The sequence below is a fragment of the Montipora foliosa genome, chromosome 5 (assembly GCF_036669935.1).
Source record: "Montipora foliosa isolate CH-2021 chromosome 5, ASM3666993v2, whole genome shotgun sequence".
NCBI classification, from domain to species: Eukaryota; Metazoa; Cnidaria; class Anthozoa; order Scleractinia; family Acroporidae; genus Montipora; species Montipora foliosa.
Window position 1 is genome coordinate 24059355 of NC_090873.1, and position 10000 is coordinate 24069354.

General features: G+C 40.8%; 2 protein-coding genes across 2 annotated transcripts in view; both read right to left on the bottom strand.

Annotated features, from left to right (window-relative positions):
• LOC138003773 (uncharacterized) overlaps positions 1-2653 on the bottom strand; it is a 104825-nt gene extending 102172 nt beyond the window's left edge. The window contains exon 1 of the mRNA XM_068850002.1: positions 2541-2653. The gene's annotated coding sequence lies outside the window, so the exon portion shown is untranslated. The remainder of the gene's footprint in view (positions 1-2540) is intronic.
• LOC138002495 (fibrillin-1-like) overlaps positions 1-10000 on the bottom strand; it is a 472982-nt gene that overhangs the window by 313081 nt on the left and 149901 nt on the right. The gene's annotated exons all lie outside the window — the stretch shown is intronic.

Sequence of the window (10000 nt, forward strand, 5' to 3'; positions counted from 1 at the left end):
ATAATGAAAAGAACTGTGTTGGGTTGAGCATGTTCGTCGTTTTAGTGTAGTGGTGAAGACACAGGAATATAGTTATAGTATGTAAAACGAGGATCACCAGTTTAACCTAGGTTATCTGAGAACGGATTTTACCGACAACATATATATCATCTACTGACGTTAACAGAAACTGCTTGACTCTGAAGATGACTTCCGCTAAAGTTGTCAAAATGTCAGTCAATGTCAGCCTAATTAGTTCTCAGGACCTCAGGACTACACTAACTTCACTTATTAATTATGAAATACACCCGCAATATGGTGTCTGATCACATACGTTTCACGACAACAACAACAACATCTACCGCGCACGAGCAGGCAAAGGTAATTAACCAACATTTTTTGAGAACACATGAAGTTTCTTGTATTTGAATTGCGGAATAGAATGAAATAAAAGTTGGAAAAATCATAACAGCTACTTTACCACCTAAAGCAGTTAAAAAAGAAGCTAACAGATATACTACATGTGGCCTGACTTCTTGTAGACGCTTACCTCCCTTAAGTATCCAACGAGACTTGACAGTTTTGGTGGTTGCCTTAGCTTAACGCAGGGTTGATTAGATATATGGGTCTTTGGTGACTGGGCGAGAGTAAGGGAAGGCATAGAGTTTCGGTTCCTTAGCAGTAGGGTAGTTCTGTGCTTAAAGTGTAGTTCATGGTAGCAAGATTTTTCTTATCCGTTACCTCCGTCAGTAGTCATATCACAGAAAACTTTCAGATATGTTCCATCACTGGCCGGGTCGATCCAGTAATACCCGTCCTCTTTCCAATTGGAGACATTCATATCGCGGATGTGCTTGCAAGACTTTGTTCCTGATGTTGGAGTAAAAATAAGTTGTTACTGGAGAAAACCATAAGCAGCAGTGTGCTATTGACATACTACATGTATTTCTCTGTATTTTCGCAGTCTGGTGTGTTTTTTAAAATGTTCATTAAAAAAAAAAAAAAAAAAACACAAAATGATTTCTTTCGTTATCAAGACGTTGTCCACTCCAAGTGTAATTATTAACTATACAGGACTTATTAGTCCTTGAGAGTCTGACTTCGATGTAAAACCAATTCAAAAATCATCGTGTACACGCTTCTCAACAGCAGCTCAATATGAAAATGTCGAAACGGTGCATTCTTGCTACTGAAATGAATGACTGCAATGGAAATTGTTAGCCTCGGTAAGAGGAAATAACGAGATGATATTTTGCAATGGTGACTCGAAGATACTCGGAAAAAACCTGAGTGCTCCTTTTCAGGAGACGAACTATCCTAGTACAGTGGTAAAGCATCCGAACTAGTCATCGAAAGGTTGAGCAAATTCTTTGTTCTATTTTAATTAATTCACTTTGAAAATTGAAGATGCTTTTTAACCCTCTCTTGATTATCAAGGAAAGTTTGCTGCAAAAAGTAAACTTTCTACCTGCAAAAACACTGCTGGAGTCACGCGAATTAGTATATAGTGTTAAAGTGCAAACTCTCTTTCTCGTAGTCACGTGACATACATTATTGAAAATGTTATGCAATAAAGATGCTTTTATTACTCTGATCATTACTAAAGACTGTTTATCTTGAAAACTAAAATTTTTACCGGAAAAAACAATTGTTTTATTTCAGCCTCGTTTTCATGCTGGCTAGAATTATGTGAATTTGGCCACGCTCATTTATCCTCTTAGAAAGGCGATTCGTCGCTGGCCCTATATCAGAAAATGATCAGCACCTATAATTGCATCATTCTGCTAAGTTTCATGCTTTTATCAAAAAGCAAACGATTTTTGGCTTAACAGCTGGACTAAAAAATCATCGTGTACACGCTTCTCAACAGGAGCTCAATATGAAAATGTCGAAACGGTGCATTCTCGCTACTGAAATTAATGACTGCGATGGAAATTGTTAGCCTCGGTAGATGAAATAACGAGATGATATTTTGCAATGGTTACTCGGGGATACTCGGAAAAAAACCTGAGTGCTCCTTTGCGGGAGACGAACTCTCCTAGTAAAGCATCCGAACTAGTCATCGAAAGGTTGAGCAAATTCTTTGTTCCATTTTAATTATTTCACTTTGAGCGTTTTGGTAAGTGCACGTAATCCTTACCGACTAAAAGGACGTTTTTTTCCCTTCCGATAGGTTCAACCTGCCTTCCTAGCACTGAATGAGTTGGTTGTACCAGTTTAAAATAATTTCTTGCAGTATACTGGTTTAAAAACAGTCTGCACTATACTGATCAATTGATTGTTAACGAAGCTTTTAGTTGTGTAGCTTAAATACGTGAAGTTCCATAGCGATTAAGGGAAAGTGATTGATCAAACTACACAAAATTAACTGACTGCCGTGACAGAGCTAGCCCGCGAATACAGCCGACTGTCAGTCGGCTGTATTCGCGGGCTATGATAGATCCCTTTCAAATTAACACCCCGGAAGAAAGAATTTTTTTTGCAGAAAATCGAGTATTCATTGACCCTTTTTTCAGCAAACTCTACCTGGAGCCTATGATAACAAATACTTGGAAACTTACGTGTACATTTTCGTCCATCTCCAAAAAATCCCTCTTTGCATGTGCAGTTATATGAGCCTTCGATGTTGGTACAGTTTGCTTCACGGCTACAGTTGTTCTTGTCCTCTGAACACTCGTCGACATCTACGTACAAATGGTAAAAGCCAAAAAGGCGGACTAAACACTTTTTTCAGTTAAACTAACGGAGGGCGACAAAAGGCATTTGCTAAGGTCGCTTTCCGTTTGACAGAACTGACCGGCCACACCGGGCATCTGGAAGGGCTAACTCTACAATGACATCATTTAAAGATTTTAAGAAAGCCATAAAGGAGACGAACTTTTAGTTACAGTTTTAGTTATTGTATTGTAGTAGTTTTAATTATAATTTAACTGATTTTTGTATTTTTCTTTCTCGAAGATATTAGCTCAATAGAGCTACTCTGATAATTCGAGTGGAAATAAAGTGTATGTATGTATGTATGTATGTATGTATGTATGTATGTATGTATGTATGTATGTATGTAGAACGCCTTCAAATTAACACACTTCGATGATGATGTATACTCTTCCATGAAAAATGCGAGGGATTATCTTTCAAGTGTTTATTGAAATTGTTGCATTTTATTTGGAAAGTGACTGATAGGTGTGGCCGGCCAGTTCTGACAAAAGAAAATCACCCTAAGACACCATTTATATCTGCTAAAGTTTACGGTGCTACGCGCCTTACCGTTGCCACTCGAGGAAGTTTTTGATTAAAATTTGACATCTTTTTGACAACTTCCATATCAGATGGTCAATCAGAATGCGCAGGTGAATGGGCGGAGTAATAGGCATTTACCGGCGACAATTTGCCGCCGGTTTAACCCGAGCGCTATTTCAAATCTTTTACATCGGTTTGTCGATTCCCTCACCAAAATCCGGGGTTGACTGACAATGAACGAACATCGGAATACTTGTAAGCTTCCCTTTTTGATATATTTTGAAGTTTACATGTATATTTACAATAAATTGTCACTTTGCTGATGTTCAATCACGGCAAAACATCGACAGTGGAATACACGACAACGGTCGTTCTTTGCCTACGATGTACAGGGACAGAACATTAGGCCTGCATCACGAGGGGCTCAGTGAACGTCAAATTGCTCGAGAGGCTCGTGTGAGTCATATCTACGTCGGGAAAGTCATCAAACGTTACGACGAGTCGAATACAGATCTCAGAGCCCAAAGGAGCCATTTCGTAAAACCCAAAGGAGATCAAACTGTTTCTGAGTATATTGAATGTTGTAGACTCATGAACCCTAGCATTTATGGAAGTGAAATCAGACAGAGATTACTTCTTGATGGCGTCGTTCACCCAGCAGAAATCCCCAGCGTCTCACAAATAAACAGAGTTTCACATACACAACATGCAATTACAAGGAAGAGAATAACAGTTGATCCACGCGAATCAACAACACCCAGCGCGACGGAAGCAGTGGATGCTTTCCTTAACGAAATTTCGAACTTTAAGGTACCAAAGTTACATTTTTTCGACGAATCTAGTGTGGTAAAAACAACAGGAAATAGAAAGTATGGCAGTGCTGTTCCCGGAAGTTCAACGATACGCATCCAATTCAAACTACACAATAAATTTATTACACTCCATAAATGGGGTTGTTTTTTTTAATATTGTAGATGGCCCTTCCAACGGCATGGAACTATTAACATTTTTTGACGAGGCCCTACAGTTAGAGCGGGAGGATGGGAGCGCAACTCTTGAACGCGGCGACTGCGTTATAATGGATACTTGTGCATTTCACAATGCACGATATGTGGAACCTATTCTAAGGAACAGGTTTGCTGACTGTGATATAACTTTATTATTTCAGCCTCCCTACTCCCCCGATTTCCATACTTGTGAATTCTGCTTTCGTCAAATTCGTCAAATAAAGGACTTCTTGCGTCGCTATCAACTATTTGCAGAACATGAAACGAAAATCGCAATAGCGGAGGCTATTTTACAAATATCCTCAGAAAACTCGTTCTCGTATTTTCGCCACTGTGGCTACGTTTTCTAGTTATAATTGCTTACACGTAGTAACGACCAATTTACCGAGAACATGTCCTTTGTGGAATAGCGGACCGTCTGTGTGTTTTCCCATTGCTTACTTTCTGGAGTTATTAAACCTTCAAAACCAAACTAATTGCATTCTCTGTAACCCAAGGTAAACGTATTATTTTTTATGGAAATAAACATGCCAAAATAAACATTTTTGCTGCAACAAAACGAAAGGCGTATAAACGTGACAAAATAAATCACAAGAATTTCGGCATCATTGCCTTCAATTGAGAGTTCTGCAACTGTTCAATGATAAGTGGAAGTTTCCAGTTCTGGTTCTCAGGCTAGTCTGCAACCTTATTGTTCAAGGCTCTCTGTAAAATTAGAAGATCACGATCCAGTTGCATTCGTTTCCCGGTACCATATTTGAGCAAGTTCTGCGCCTTTAATCTAGGCCGCATCACTGCAAAGAATGTCTTGGCGCGCTCCCGTGCGCTTTGCTAAACTGTTGATGTTTTCCTCTTTCTCTACTGCTTGACTTTCAAGTGATTTAATCTCTCATCGAAGCTCGTTGACCTTCATTTTGTGCTCAGGGTGTTTATCTTTTATTTTACACGAATCAATATTTGAACAAGGAGGACTGCGGCATGTTGTCTTCGTATGGCCAGTTGCATGACAATTATTTCACACGCGTCCTCGAAGACTTGAGAGTGTCACATACTCGTTCTCTAGCTGATTAAGTTTTTGCAGTGCTTCCTTTGCAGTAACTATCTGCACTTGCAAAACGGATTCTAACGGGCTACATCCTTGCTGGTAACTTTTAGCTGATGTGGGACTCTCTCGCGCGTCTTCAGTGAAACTTGCTGACGGAAAAGTTGACGCATGAAATGACAGTTGTTTGGGTTCTAAACAACTGAGTTCGTCGCCGGTACTTGGATTTTCCACGCCAAAATCCGCTCGCTTCATTTTGCGTGGGCACGGAGAGTCAATTTCGTTAGCTTGAATGAATATTTTCTTGTAGTCGCGGTCTTTCACTTCTTTCACTGTGCGAAGCACTTCCCAAAACGCAAAAAGCTCTGCTTCACAAACATTTACCATATCGCCATCCTCGTCACGAAAGCGAAGCCTGATCTTATCTGCGTCCAGGTGAGCCAAAGAAGAACAATTCTTTCTTATGCTACTCACAAGACCATCGTATGATACGTTTTCCAGGAGAAAAGTTGCGAAGCGTTTCCCTTCGTATTCAACTTTCACCTGGAAGGCCATTTTCGTTCTCACATCTTTAGACCAGTAAATTCTCAAGGGAGTGAATGGACTTATAATTTGACATCTCCGCCCTTGGAAATTCTCATGTTCTGATTGGTTGGCTCTCTTTGAAGTTAACAAAAAGTTGTCAAAAAAATGTCAAAATTTAATCAAAAACGTTCTCGAGTGGCAACGGTAAGGCGCGTAGCACTGTAGAAATAGAAGCACTTTGCATATCGCAGTCATTTCGAAACTTCTTCTAAACCGAAAGACACCTTGGGGGATTATTACTTAAGCAACTGTACAGCACCAAATATCTGCGACAGTTTTGTCTGATATTGTTTTGACACGTACGGTAGGCCAGTCAACACGAAGTGATCTCTTTGATAATCATATAAGGAACACGGGCACGGGCTGTCACGCGGGAGGTCGTGAGTTCAACTCCGGCCGTACCAACACTCAGGGTCTTTACATAAGTGAGGAGAAAGTGCTGCCTTTGTAATTACATCTGCAAATGGTTAGACTCTCTAGTCTTATCGGATAAGGACGATAAGCCAGAGGTCCCGTCTCACAACCCTTCAATGCTCATAATCCTGTGGGACGTAAAAGAACCCGCACACTTGTCGTAAAGAGTAGGGCATGTAGTTCCCGGTGTTGTGGTCTGTCTTCTGTGATGTATCATGGTTGGGATGGTAAATGCTCGGAGATATTAGCTACACCAAGCTACTCTAAAAATCCGAGGGTAAATAAAGATATATGATATGATGATGATATGAAACGCATATATCCACAAGAATGCCAGAAGCACATATATTGCAATATTTTTCCTTTTTTTTTAAGAACTGAACTAGCCTGATCAAGATGCCAACAAAACAAAAGAAAACAGGCTATAGTAAGGATTTGAAAAACAAAACGGAAAGTTTCAACTGTCTTAACAGTAAATGACGCTGTAAACTGCTGAACAGGAATCTACTGGAGTCTCAGTCACTTTTTTTGAAACTGAGAGCTACGCAACATAGTCATTGAACCTAGAAGGTTGCCTTATGACTCTGGTTTGTGTTCTCGTGAAATCTTGAGAAGGCGATGGCACAGGCAGCTGCCTTTGTTCTGGTAATGTTGTCTGTACGCTGTTGCCATGGTTTGATGGCTGAATTTCAGTGACTTCAACTGACTTGGAAAACGGTTTCTGCAAAAGATTTGGATGTCTGAATTAGTTTTCACCACACAGGATCTGTTTGACAACTTCTCAAAACAGGTACCCATTTTCCAGGTCTGATTTTTCTCCTAAGTGGTAACTCTGACATCTTGTTCTATTTCTATTTCTGGTAGGTCGCGGGAAAAGCATTTTCTGGAACATTGGGGTACAGTAAATATGTAGCTGTGAGTAGTAAGGTTCTGGTGCGGAGAGACATCAACCTTTGAGTTGGGCTTGTTCCAAGCGACTTGGTTGGTGTGTTTCTTTGATCCAAAAACACTACCCAAGCTTTGACTACAGACTCCACTTTCCCATTTGCCCTGTGTTGATGTTGGGAGGATGATACATGGAATAATCCCCAGTCACGTGAAACTTGATGAAACACGTGACTTGTAAATTGCCGCCCAATCATTGTCCGTTACTAGTGTATCAGGAATGCGATATCTGCTGAATTGTTGCTTGAAAAATTGAATCACAGAGCATGAGTTGATCTCTTGCAGTTGTCTCACTTCAATTGGTCGGCAGTGACTCGACTGCATGGACGGTCAGGAAGGTGATGGCGTTGCATTGGAAGCTTCTGATTCTTGAATTGATATTCATCGCAGATTCAACATTGTTTCCTTTGGTCACGCACTTTATCATTCATGCCTTGTCAGAAAACAGTGTCTAACATCTGAAAGATGACTACTTTTGAGCCTTTAAATAAAACGCCGTCGTGTACGGTAAGCTCATCACGATAAGACCAGTACTCTCGGATGTTGATTGGGACTTGATATTCCTGCATAGGCCATCCCGTCAATATTGTTGTCTTTAACAAGGTTTGAAGAGTGTCACCTTGACCTCTATAACGTTGTAACTGCTCCAGTATCTCTGGTGTCTTCTTCGAGGCTTGCATTGGGCCTAGGCTCTCTAGTGACCTCCAAGGAGAATATTTGTAAAGATTAGTCTGGTTTAGGAGATTCATGCTACGCTACTCTAGACAAATGGTCCGTCAAGAACATCTGAGATTCAGGTTTGTATCTGACTGAAAGGTTAAATCGTCGTAGTCTTGGAAGAGACTTGTTAAATATTGATTCTTAAGGCTTGTGGTTCGTTTCTACTGAAATATTCTCTCTACTCGCCAGATACAGGCTGAACCTTTTGCAAGCAAAAACTATCGCCAGGCAGTCTGTCTGAGAGAGTTCTAGACGCGAAGGATACTGGCTGTCTACCTTAAAGAAGGACGTCTCCAAGCCCTTTATCACTAGTGTCCGTCTGAATGGTGACTTCTTGTATGTCGTAAAACTATAGCACTGTGGAATGATACAGAACAACCAAGTGCTGCATGGTGGCGAAATCTTCATCATGTTGCCTTGCCCAGATGAACTTGGATTGGTTCGTTGTAAACTCTCTCAGCGGTTATGTCACAACTGAAAGCTTGGGAAGAAATTTAGAGAGGTAGTTGACAAAGCCAAGACAGGTAAGCCCTTCAGATTTAGGTTTCGGCATGTTCCTGATGGCCATGACTTTATCTGGATCTGGTTTTAGTCCATCTGTAAAAATAACATGGCCAATCAATTTAACTTCTGCTTGCCGCAGCTTGACTATCGACTTGTTTGGCTCGTTCCAGTAAACGAGCAACATTCTGATCGTGATCCAGAGGGGCTTCTTCGTCAGTTTCACTATAACTAAACACAAGGATATCATCTCTGATGACTTTTACACCTAGCAATTCTGCAAGGCACTCTTGTCACCTGCTTACGAAGACTTCTGGGGACAAACGTATGCCAAACGGTATCTTCCAGGGGTTTCCAGAAAGTTGTTAACTTGCTACACTCTTTATCGCGGCTAACTTGACATTAAATTCCAGTCTTTGCGTCAAAAAAGAACGGAAGATTCTAGCTCTATTGCGCTCAGGTAAAGTTCTTCTAGTGTTGGCATTTGGAACTTGGGACGCTGAATGACCAGGTCAAATTCGAATCTTCTGAAGTTTGCATACTACCATTATACTACTAATACACTCACAGGGCTCAAGTGCTTTCTTAATTTTATTTTTTCTTTTAATTCCACGATCGTCTTCTTTATATCCCTTTGTAGTATGACTGGCGCACGGAGAGGGTAACGTTAGACTGGTGTAAAACTCTTACCAACCACAATTTTTGCCTCTCCCATATGCCCTAGTTCAGGCATTGAAAACTTAACGATATTTGCGTGAAAGGTCTTCCTTGGAGACGCAGGTTTCAACTGGACTCTCTTTCATTTGGCTAGCACTTTCAGGGACTGAAATATTGAGTTGGATGAGTTGTTGCTTGTCAGAAGTCCAGGCTGATAGCAAGGGCTTACACTTGTGTTCAGTGACTTGAAACTTCAGAGTCTGCCTTTCGCCGCTGTGCAAGAATAGTAGGAACTTTCACCGGAGGGTTTTAATGTTGATGTACCAAAAAACTTCCGCTTAAAAGAGAACTTCTTCATAAGTGGTTCCCCGACCTGTGCAATGGCGGAAAGGTCATCCAAGCTGAGTACATTGCATGCAGCTCCAGTATCTAATTGACATGCTACAGGAGCCTATGAGTAGGGGCTTGCCTCTCCCATACGAAGCCTATGAGTCACACTTTGCGCTTATCTTTCAATTTTTAGAACGCCACGAGTTCTTGGGCTCTCCACGCACTGTTTTAAGGACGTTCCGCTAATTGTTTGTGCGCAACTTTTACTGCGCAGGTAACGCGACTGTAATATGTCACGCATTGCTTCAAGCATTGGTTAAGATCTTATGGCGACAAAAACGCCGGGCAGAAATTCCCAAGAAATGGCACATTTATTTCCAATTCGTCATGAAATGTTAAAGAGAAAGGACCGGGAGGCTAGAAAAGGTCCCAAATCGAGTAGTCACTGAAAGTTTAGAAACTGGTTAGTTTTAGCCAGCGCCGTAGCGAAAATTTAATGGGGTTGGTTCTTTTAAATGTTTTTATTACGCTACGAACTTCTTAGTTCAAAATTAACGCATGTTTTTTAAGTTTTTATTCC